Source organism: Egretta garzetta, unplaced genomic scaffold (genome assembly GCF_000687185.1).
Source record: "Egretta garzetta isolate BGI_Z169 unplaced genomic scaffold, ASM68718v1 scaffold98, whole genome shotgun sequence".
NCBI classification, from domain to species: Eukaryota; Metazoa; Chordata; class Aves; order Pelecaniformes; family Ardeidae; genus Egretta; species Egretta garzetta.
Window position 1 is genome coordinate 440,807 of NW_009260611.1, and position 11,879 is coordinate 452,685.

General features: G+C 39.0%; 1 long non-coding RNA gene across 1 annotated transcript; it reads left to right on the forward strand.

The window, feature by feature from the left end:
• Positions 1-6: 6 nt before the first annotated feature.
• On the forward strand, positions 7-5,278 carry LOC118452902. Its single transcript, XR_004842781.1, has 3 exons — positions 7-1,805; positions 1,894-2,055; positions 4,944-5,278. It is a non-coding gene; the product is annotated as an uncharacterized LOC118452902 (long non-coding RNA).
• The last annotated feature ends 6,601 nt before the right edge of the window (positions 5,279-11,879 follow it).

Consider the following 11,879-nt stretch of genomic DNA (forward strand, 5'->3'; position numbering starts at 1 on the left):
GGGCCTGGCCGAGGATCGGGGTCGCCCGGCGGGTTCCTGGTGGAGAGGGCAGGCGGTGGCAGGGGCCAGGCGTTCCGTAGCGTCAGGGAAGGGACCACCGAAGGCCTTGCCTGCGCGGTAGGGAGTGAAAAGTGGTCCTCCGGTCCCCAGGGGTGCCCCTGGCTGCCTCACAGAGCTCAGCTTCACGCTGTTCGCCGACGCGGCTCTTCTTCCAGAGCTTTAAGCCACTGATGAGGACGTGAAGAGCAATGGGTCATGAAGTGGGTTTGAAACCCTGCGGGAAGCCCAGTCTACAGAGCGAGGCAGGTTTGGTGCGCTCGCACTAGCAGGGCTGACCTGGCACCGTGTGCTGTGCAGTTGGGGTTTCCTGAGTGTTGGCGACATTGTGTATGGATGTGTTGCTCTGCGCATGTTCCAGACAAGAAACAACAAAAAAGCACAAGTAAGTTTAGAACATCCTTCTCAAACGCAGAGTAGAGTTTCTCATGAAATACGGATCAGAGAAGATAGTGGTTACAGAAGCCGTCATGGCAGAGGTGATAACTCAAAAGCATTAGAGATTGACTTGACCAGCGGTAATCACTTGTGTCAGACATTCACTGCGAATGCTTCAAAGTGCTTTTTTGTCCACTACCATGGCTTTAACAAAGCTCTCTAGGCCTTGGTTAGATTGAGTTAGTTGATCACACTCAAACATTAGTTAGTTGATCATGTTCAAACATTGGGCCATCTGGGAATTGATGATACAGCCACATGAACTAAAGCGGAGAGGAAGCTAAATGTCATTTTTAGGCTGGCAGTGCCAGTATCCACGTTTTCAGAGTAGTTCACCTCGTGGCTCCATGTGAATGTGGAAAAAGACTGGGGAGAGAACTGCTGCATGCGCTTTCCCATTATTTTGGCCTTTGGTTAAAGGCCTTCAGAAAGTACTCAGTCCATTTTAGCAAACTATCTTTCACCTCTTTCTGATACGACAGCCAGTACTGTGTTAGCATTACAAACACTGTGGTACAGGCTCTGAAACATGGAAATGCCTTTTTGCCCTCTATCTGCTGGCAAACAGTGATCGTTTGTCAGTGCTGCTAAAGTAATTTTAGTTCACTCTCCTTCCCTGACCTGAATTTGGAGTCATGAATTCAGTTTCATGGACAGTAATTTCAGTCATCTAACTAATGACATCTCAGAATTTATCCAGTCTTCCATTAGCATGTGTTGTTCAGCGAGTGTCATTCTGTGAAGTGTTTGGGACATCTTCAGGAATGTGCCACCTGAGTCCTTAGCAGGATACAAACCCTTCAAAAACACCTTCTCTGGGGAACACAAATGTCTGCTCATAACAAAATCACCCAAGAGTGCAACATGCAGGGTGAATGGTTTCCATCTCCACAGACTAATGCACACTGCAAAATCTTTTTCCTATCCCCAGAGACCTAGAAAGTAGCTCATACGGGAAGATCCATTCTAATCCCCAGATACTGTAAAACATAGCAGCAAAATCCCTCTATCATCATACACAAACACACACTGCAAAATCCCACTTCTGCTGTAGAGATGTAAAACTCTCAGCAAATTCCCATCCCCTATTTCTACTTCCCTCTAGACAGACAAAATGTTTTCCATCCCAGTCTTCTAGTTTGACACTGAATATTTGCACAAACACATTAAGAGAGCTCCCCTGTCTGTGTCGGCCAATAACAAGCACTTCGTGAATGCTGCAACATCTCAGAAACATTGTAAAGGATGGCTGAGAGATTTGAATTCTGAATGCCAGATCCCTTCATGCTGAACACACGACCACAACACAGGTAAACAGGTTTAGTTCAGCACTCTACCAGGCATTTTCAGTTTTCCTTTGAGTAAGAACGAGTAAGTAGGTCATTTGTCTTTCCTCAGATGACATTCCTGACGGGAACAGATACAACTGCAGTGAGAATGGAGAACTGTTCTCATGTGACTGCAAGCACGCAATGCTGATGGGGAAGTTAAGTGTCCTTAGCCACCCCTTCTCTCCCTGCAGTAAATTCACTCCATGTGTGCCGTGCCAGGAGTGCAGAGGTACTGCTGTGCTAACGTGGCTCACACCTGTGTTGTAGTAACCAGGCAGATACGTTTGTGGGTGCTAGAACGTATGCCTAAGTAGCTAGAAAACCCTTGGCTATTAAGACATAGTCCTGTTTCACCTCATGCTATATTACTGCAGGGTAGTTTATAACAGAAAGCAAAGATCGCTGCAGTCTATAGAAACGATGCTGGTAAATGTAACAGGAGTTTCATCAGAAAAATTGAGCTACATGGTGACAAATGTCATCAACTACTACGTTAGTTCAGAGGCTCCCTTTCCCACCCGGCACAGTTTGCTCTTCCTTGGCTCTTGTAAGCAGAAATCATTGCATTTAGCAAGCTGACATACCTGCTTTTTTAACAAGTGCTTTCTACATGTTGACTTCAGACTTTGTTCTAGAGATGTTTGCATTGCTGAAAATTTGCAAAAGCAAATGAAAAGCCTAATAAAATATTTTCTTAAATGTTTAAGAATGTAATTTCCCTGTAAGATTCAATGTTCCACTGAATTGTTACATAACAATACTTAAATGCAGTCATTTCTTGTTAGGCATAATGAACATAATGTGAAGGCATGTCAAAAGACAAAAACACATTACCATGGAATAAAAACTCTGTGACTCCTGTGATTCTTAGGAAATCATGTTTGGCAGAAACTTCATTTCTTCCAAGTTTTGTTACAAAGTCAAAAGCAAAAATACCAAGTAAACCTACAGCTCCACATGCCTGAAGGTCCACTTCCACATCTCAGTGTCTTTTAAGAGCGTTAGGCCAAGTTCCAATAGGGATTTGCTCTCTGCTACAACTCCAGTCCCCTCAAGAGCATTAGGCTTAGTGCCAGCATTCATTTACTCTTGTAACAGCTTAAATTAACTCCTGCTACATTCAATCTAAACCCTTTCTTGGTATTTTAGATAGAATAAGAGTTGAGAGATGGATTCAGTCATCCAGCCTGAGGGCCACCCATCATGCTTCTCTGTCTTTTGGGACTTCAAATACTGCATAAACTGGATTGGGGAAGGTGACGACCAGCCAGTTGTGAACTGAGGGAGGGGCTGGCAAGCCACCTTTTATATACATGACCCCATTTCATGAGACATAGCATAGGGGTGGTCTGACATTTACCGTATGTACATTTGACAGTGAGCTCCAACCAAAAGTAAGATTTTAGTGGGCTAGGCACTGTGCTAACAATATTTTTGGTACTTTCCTGGAGGAGCTGATCAGACAAGCTAATCAAAAGACAGGAAATATCACTGCTTGGGTTTGTAGGTGAAGAACTGGACTGTTGATTAAATTCTGCCCAAAGTCAGACAGAAGATTGAAATGGAAGGTCTCACAAAGCCAGGCATTCTTTAGCCCCTTCAAAATTACATTGGTCCTCTTAAGAATATCACTTGTATTTTACTTTAACAGACGTGAGAGCAATCTGTCTGACAATGATTACATGGCAAACACTCTGAAGCAGATAAGGATATAAGCACAAGGAAAACAAGTTTTGTTGAAAGTGATAAAACAAAATAATCCTAGCGCACTTTGAAAACTACAGGGTGATTGCATAAAACTGGACGGTCGTTAAAGTTGGCCGGCTGATACCTTGATCTCTATCCAGAGTCTCAAAGGTCCTGCATCAAGGTTGTTTATGGTGAAGGCTGGGAGATGACTTCAGGGATTTTCAAAGCTGCTTTGTATGCTAGAGAGACTATTAATCATAGAATCATAGAAACATAGCATAGTTTGGGTTGGAAGGGACATTTAAAGGTCATCTAGTCCGACCCCCCTGCAATGAGCAGGGACATCTTCAACTAGTTCAGAGCCCTGTCCAACCCGACCTTGAATGTTTCCATAATTTCTACCTATCCCTCCTCCAAAAGGAAAAAAAAGAACCAAACAACAAACAGATAAGAGATCAGTTTCAAGGAAAGAAGCCTTAAGATGACAATGTGCTGTTAGTTTACGGAAATTTTTTATAGGCTTTTTTTTTTATTTTATAGGCTTTGGAGATCATGGGAATGGAACTAATTACCAGATAGTCAATATTCATCCACTAGTAAGACTGAAAATGTGAACGTTTTGTGGCTAGATAACACCATTCAGCTCATAAATAAGAGTTCACAGCAATCTTTGCATTTAGGACCTAGGCCATAAATATAGCTTATCTTCAAATATTTTCATCTTGCTGAAGTTACTTGAAAGTTTGTCATGATAGAGTCCATTTAAAAGGAAAAAAAAATAAAATTTATCTAAGATATGTGTCCCCAAATACCTCTCATAGCATTAATTTATATTCACCTTTCTAACACACTAACTGTCTTCCCTCACTGTTTCTATGCAGTTAGCTGAAAAAGACCTTGCTGGCATATGTAACAAGTTCCCTCAAACTTAACAAGATTTACTTTTTTTAAGTCAAGTTGAAAAATCAGAGAGAAAAGTTGAAAGCAAAATTCTTATTTAAAAAAAAATTTGCGAATTGAAGATACTAGTAACGTAATTGGAAAGATTTTAAAATACAGTTTCTAAGATGGCAGTGATCTTTGTGTGATAAATATTTGATTCATAAAAGAAATAGTACACAGACTGTTGAAATACTCCTTTTATGTGAGTAAAAAATGCAGGTCAAAACTGATACTTTCCCATGAAGGATCACACATTTTTTTAAATTTGAGAAGTATATTCATTATGGCTTTCCAAAGTACGCTGTAGGTATCGATTCTGTGAAGAGTTAAATATATTATGCCTAATTTTAAGCATTATGAAATGTTCTGTGGTCTGAAGCAAGACTACTGCTGCATAAAATTAATTGTATACGTAAGTCTTTGAAGACTGAGGACTTGCTTGCTATTAAATGAGAACTGTGGTTGAACTGCTGTTTTATCTTTCAGTGACAAGATCCCATGGCACTTTTGCAACAATAACAGGTATCCTGGTCCCCTGAAAACTTTTTAAGTAATGGAATTACATTATGTGCTTTAGTGGTTAGTATTTTCCTCATGGTTCCAGCTGAATAAGTTATACTTCATTTTTCTTCCCTTCCAAACATTCTTCTGTAGTGTTAGTAGCACTGATTAAAAAGATAGACCCATATCTAAGTGAAATCCTATCATTTTGACTTTTTACCTATATCTTTATATACATACATATATATACACATTTATATATGTATTTTGCCTATAATATATTTATTGTAGGATTTCCTGAAATGTTATTACTAGTGCTTCCCATGTAAATATAAAAATTTATTGTGGGGACCTTACTGTATTTCAGGGAGTGTTTCTTCTCTTTCCTTTCATTCTCTGAAATCAGTGTGAGCATTGCCATCAATTTTAATTATACCAGTATTTCACCGTAAGTTTTATAGGAAGAGTTGGCAGCAATAACTATAGTTAAGGTTGCCCAACACTTTCCACTGTATAGATTCTGTACTTAAAAAGAGAGAGGGATAGAAATTGTACATAAGGGTATAATAAAACAAGTCAAGATTAGCAAAGTTAATTTTATCTGTGTTACTTGAAAAACCAGAATGATTTATTAGGGACTCAGACTCTATATTTTTAAATGAAATGTGACTGATATAATTTTAAATAATTATTGTTATGTAGTTCAAAAAATACAATAAAGATGGCAAAGACATTACTTCACAGTATTACTAAAGAGACAAATATAGAATTATCAGTATTTTAACCTGTAAAATATTTTTAAAATACATGTTTTCTGGAAATGTTGAAGTAGAAGAAGTATCATATACCTTCTTTCTTGTTTCTTTTCCCAGAGCGCTGTGTAAAGCTACTATTAATAACACTTTGTAGTACTACTGTGATTATTAATAAAAGTTATCCTAAATTATAACATCTTTAATACTGCTGAAGATGATGAAGTGTATATAATTATTTCTTTGAAAAAGAAAGGAATTATAAAACTCTAAATTACTGTTTTCTGTAATGTATTCCATTATTTTAAGTAGTGTTTACTTCTTTTTCTCAGAATACCATTTATGATCTGTGATTGCACCTATTTTTATATAATCAGGGGAAGGCATGGTTATTTTCCAAATACATATGTTTAGTAACTAAAATTAGTATAGGGTCTGATCTGAGCTAGTAGCATGAGTGTGTATACCTGCACTATAAAAGGCTCAGCGATCCTTTAACAAAGAAGTTAAAAGTCCTAACACAAAGTTCATTGTGGTCAGCAGAGTCTTTCTGTTTCCATTAATGTCTGCATTTGGCCGTTACAGAGCTGAAAAATAGCTGTACTATTTGTGCAAATATTGTGGTCTTGGAATATTTGCTAGTGAGGAGTTCCTTAGTCAGTAGCTACATTAAAAGGGACTGGTGGAGCCACTCACAAAGGTGTAGTAATAATGGCACTAATAAAAATCCCTGAAGAAGTGGTGAACAAAGCTGATTTTTGGGGAATGGTCCCCACTTGGCACCATTGAGGCAGGAGCTGTTGGCTGAGTACACCTGGAGAGGATTTCCAGTCCATTACAGGACCTTCCTCTAGAAAAGAGAAGGGTCTTGAGAGAACTTCAGGGAGATGGTACTCTGCAATATCTGATTTGCATGCATCTAAGGAGGCATAAGCTCTACCAAGAGAAGAAAGTCAAGATACAGAGACTGGCTCATGTTCACAAGGCTTAGGGGGTCTCCTGTTCACATAGCATTCATGGCATTTATGTGTCTTCATGTTCACACAGCTTAGGTATGGCCTCTTTGCATCTGGTCTGTAGCGGAGAGATTTAGTTAGAGCAGCCCAGAGCACAGCCAGGACACCTGTATGGTGCTGGTTCCGGTCCCTGAGCTCAGTCCTGCTCTCTCTTTTATATAGCACAAAAGATGTACCCATACAGTATTAGTCAGGATCCACAGGAAATCAGCTGTAACTCAATTTCTGAGGAAAGGGGACTGATGAGACTAAACCATGTGTGTCATAGGTTTCTGCAGAATGGCAAGGGTTTGTAAGACGCGACTAAAAATAAATGTCCACATAGTGGTGTCTGCACCTGAATTAATTGCCTTACGCTCTTGTTATAGTCAGTGGGGAGAAGTATGCATCTCTGTATCATGATTGAACTCATCCTAAGATAGATGTACAAAGTGGGTCAGATGAAGCTCAACCAAAGAAACATCAATTTCACTCTTCCTGGCTGTAAGCTGCTTTTATTTGCTGCTTACTGTTGCTGTTCTTGAAAAGGAACTCTTGCAGATCTGGATATCGAACTTGGGCACGTACGCTGTTGGGACTGGCAACAAAGGAGATAGTCAGATGCAGTTTGATTATGGGATGCCACCCTGATGACAGGTGGAAGCATGAATGTGTTACTTCAAGGTGCAGCTGAGGGTTGAATGTCTTACTGCTTTGCATGTGAGAAGTTGTGATACCCTAGCGAAGTACTAACTTGTTACCAGGCTTATGAACATCTGTTATTTGGGAACACTGGAATTTACGTCCCTTTTGTGTCTTGCCTTGTATGAAAAATATGCATGTCCTCTGTCAGTTCAGGCATCACTCCTGTCATCTGCTACAGAGAGAGATCAGAGCTCACAAAGGCAGATGGTCCCGTGTTGCAGAGGCTACCTGCCTGCTTGCCTGTGGTAGTTGAAGGCACTTAGGAGTGCTTAGGCTTACCATGCTAGGCTGCCCCTAATTTTAGCTGGGTGGGACTCTGTGAGTAGGGAGAGGGCGACTGATGAAAGCAAGCTGTTTATTGTTCTCCACAGCAGCAAGGGAGACTGCCATTTTGACTCATAGGACCTGAGGTCAGCCTGGAGCCTCCCGCTCCATAAGCCCTGAGAAGCTGCAGGAAGCTGTGGCAGCAGTGGAGGACTGAGGACCAGCAGAGCCTATAGACCACCCGCTGGAAACCAGGGACCGTCCACAGTGTGATCTTACCCCAAATCTACCCATGACAGCTGTCTGTTATACCTGATAACATCCCAACACCCAAAAGAGCCCACTACTCTTACCAGGCCTGGATGGACAAAGTAGAAGGCAAGTTTGAGGGTTAAGTATTGCATTTTTATATTGAGTAGATTGTAGGTTAGCAGTTGCTGTTTACAGATTAAGTAGGATCTAAATGACTTAAAGCTCATACCAATCTGTCTGTTCTCTTCTCGTCTTTTTAGTCTACTCAACTCCTCAATCTCTTTTTATATAATTTCTATTTTATTATAAGTCATATAGTGTGTATTCAGCAGCTAGGTCTACTTGCTGATCACCAGAAACTCAACTACCACTGGTGGTTGGGGAGGTACCAGACTCCCTGCAGGGAGAGCAATAGGGGACTCTGCTACTCTGAAGGGTTAGGGTACCTCAGCAAGAACTAAGTATTACAGCATCTGTGGAGGGTCACTAGAGGTTGATTGCCTTCTTTTGGTACCAGGAAGCGTAAGTAGGCTGAAGTGACTTGTCTAAGATCTTAAAGCAAGACAGTGACAGAGCTGGAAATAATCCCTGAAGGCAAAAGCTATTTGTAACATATTTTCTGCAAATGCTAGATTATTGTGATGGTTTCCAGTTGATTATTGCAAATTTAAAAAAAAATAAAATTTCTGCATTACTGAACTTTTGGGGTCCACATTTGGTTTTAAATCCAAGGATGTCTGTGTCTATCTTATACTACTACTCATCTGCTGTCTTACATCCACCTTACATGTAATTTTTAAATTTTCATACAGGAAGATGTAAGAAAGCAATGGCTAAAGCGTGGTAGGAACGTCTACCATTAACTTTATGCCTTATTTAGTGCACCTTATTCTAGTTCCTTGGTATCTAGATGACAAAAGTTAAAAGTCCTTTATATTCCCTAAGACTGTGAGACAATCTCTTAAGATTTTAATCTACTTGAAGTCACTGGCAAAACTATTTTGGACTTCAGTCCAGAACTTATCTTTTGTACTTCTATGTACACTTGATAGCATAAAACTTAACCTTACTTATTCATCATCTTTGTTTTTTGCCCAGCCTTAGAAATAGCTTAGCCAGAACAAATAGTGAATGTCCTGCAGAAGTGATTTTAGATTCCATAAAGTTATTCTCTTCTTTCTCCAAAAATGGTGTCATCCTGTCATGATCCGAATCATGTTTTGACCCCAAACTAGCAAAACCCATTATGTAGTAGCATTAAAAAGAATTACTAGGTTGCAATTGCCTCTTAAGGATTATGTTAAAAAATTAATTAGTTAGCACTTCCTTTGTTAGCTTACTTTTTTCAGAGCTGCAAACTTGTTCATTAGCCAGCATACCACATATCTTGCTAATTTGGATGACCACAAGTAATAAATATTATGAATATCACGCAGACAAGCCAAAGTTTCTAACACTTCTGAAACATCAGATAGTCTTCAAAACTCAGAAGAAAGGTTCCTGCTGTTTGGATATTTAACAAAATAATTTTTAAGAAAGTGAAGATACTTGGATAAGGTAGATTCATTCACATTTCCTACATCTACCTTCTGAAGTAATTCAGGAACTAGCCCAAGTAAGCGCTGAATTGTTTCCAGGTACTTCAGATATCTTTGAAAACTCATGGAGGACAGAGGAGATGGTAGACTGAAAAAGGGAAACATAACAAACAGCTTTTAGAAAAAGAGATAGAAGAGAACCCAAGGTAGCCACGTAGCCTAACTAACTTCCACCCCTGGATTCTGGAACAAATTATTAATTAAGCAGTTTTTAAAGGCCTAGAACATGATAAGGTGATAAAAACTTGCTGACATGTCTCTGCCAAGAACATATGCCAAACCAAACTAATTTTCTTCTTCAATATGTTATATATTCAATATATAGATACAGATGAAGCAGGAAAAATTACTTACATAGATTTTAGTGAGGCTTCTGATTCTGTTCCCTGGTGATTTTTATAAGTAACTAAAGAAGTACGGCCTAGATGAAATCATTAAAAGGTAAGGATGGATGAGGGCAACCGATAAAAAAATACTATGTTGGAAAAGTGGTTATTGGTGGCTTACAGTCAATTTGACATGGCATTTCATGTAGGCTCTAGGAATTTGGGGACAGTTCTTTTCAATGTGATGGGGTGAGTGACTAGACTATATGCTTATAAGTTTCAAAATTTCTTTCAAGGAACCTTGAAAGATCATCTGGTCCAACCTTTTGTAAAAAGGAAACCTAGATGAGATGCTTTCCAGAGGCCTGAACTGGTTTACTGTATGCAGTTTGGGACATTAAACTTACAAAAATATAAATAGAAGTTCAGTGAAGTGCAATAGTATAAGACAAGAGGAAACACTGCAATTTAGTTTAGTCTAGACAATGGAAAAGAGAGGAGGGAAGTGCTGACACCTCCCAGTATGGAAAAGACTTTTCTAAGAAGATCAGTTGTTCTTCAGTGGCCGTTCAGGGAAAAGCAAGGAGAATCAGCTTAATTTCCAGGTTAGAAAAATCCTTTTTGTTACGAATATAGGGAAGCAGTGGAACAAGCTATGTAGAGGGGCTGCAGAATACCCTTAATGGGAAATTTTTTTCTGGACAAATTAAGTTACTATCTCTTGGTACTGTTCTTTACATATTTCATTCTGCCCCAGTTTGAGAAAGTGATCTCTTGAGATCCCTCCAGTCCTAAATTTCTGTCATTCTATGGAATCCATATATAGATGTGCAAATGATACTTCAGGATACTCAGTGGATCTTCAAAGATTTCTTCTCCTATGAAAATGGAATGGAAAAATTCTGGATGATAGAGTCTAGCCCTTTGTGTAATTTCTTATATTAAATCTTGAAGTATGAAGATTATAATATTAATTATCTTTTTGTTGCTAGATACAGTTGATATTTTTTTTTATCTCAAGCTTTCTATCTAATTGGCGTAAATAAAAAGTTGCTCCCCCTAGATGCGCTATAAGTAATTCCAGAACATCCATAAACAGAAGTGATGCACCTTGTTTCACGTGATTGAGTTCTGGGCCAAAGGACAAGAATGCCATTATTTGTACTTTACATTTCCACTGGTTTCTCTGATTCCTTTAATATGTCATTAAAGTCATCTGCCCTGCCTTCTCCTATGAATCTGGAGTTATAATATTGATACTGTACAATACACAACCCTAATATAGGTAATAATATTATGTGTTAGGCTTATGAATACAAAGTAAAGGTTTACTGTCAGCCACATCTAGCAAATCAGAAAAAGGGTAAGATGTTTACTCACAAAAGGCATCTTGCCTGGTTCTCCGTACTTGATACTACCTTGGCAGTTATGAAAGTAGAAATTACTGCTATTGTTTTACACAAAACAGAGATTCTGCAAGAGAAAATTTAATGTAATTTGGAACACTTTGTAGTCTTCAGAATCAGCCACGTTTTCCCCACCACCCAAATTATTTTAAATTGTAAGTAGTTTTGCAAAGTTGCTAGCATTATTCTCTCAGCTCACCCAAATTTTTTTCTCAAGACGTATTATCTATGATGAATCACAGCATCTTTTATTAAAATAGTTATAAGAGCATTAAAGCTGTCAGGTATAATTTGCAGCTTTTTCTCCTTTAGATTCAGCACTCTTTCTGAAAAGAAGCTAATTTAATAACTAGGGAAGTTACAGTCAAATTTCTTATATTTACCAGACTTGAATTTCATGTGAGATACCATTAAAAAGTACTTGAAGAGGAAAGAGCAGAACTGCCAGTGGGCATTGAATTAGCAGCCTGAAAAGCGTCTGTTAATATTGTGATCAAGAGTGTTATGATGATGAGAGAAAGGGGAAGAGGAATTCTGTTTGTCTTTCTCTGTATCTTCTACATGTTGTGCAAGCTGAAATGAAGGCTAGAACCTCAACCCAAAGCTTCAGTTGAGGGGAAAGA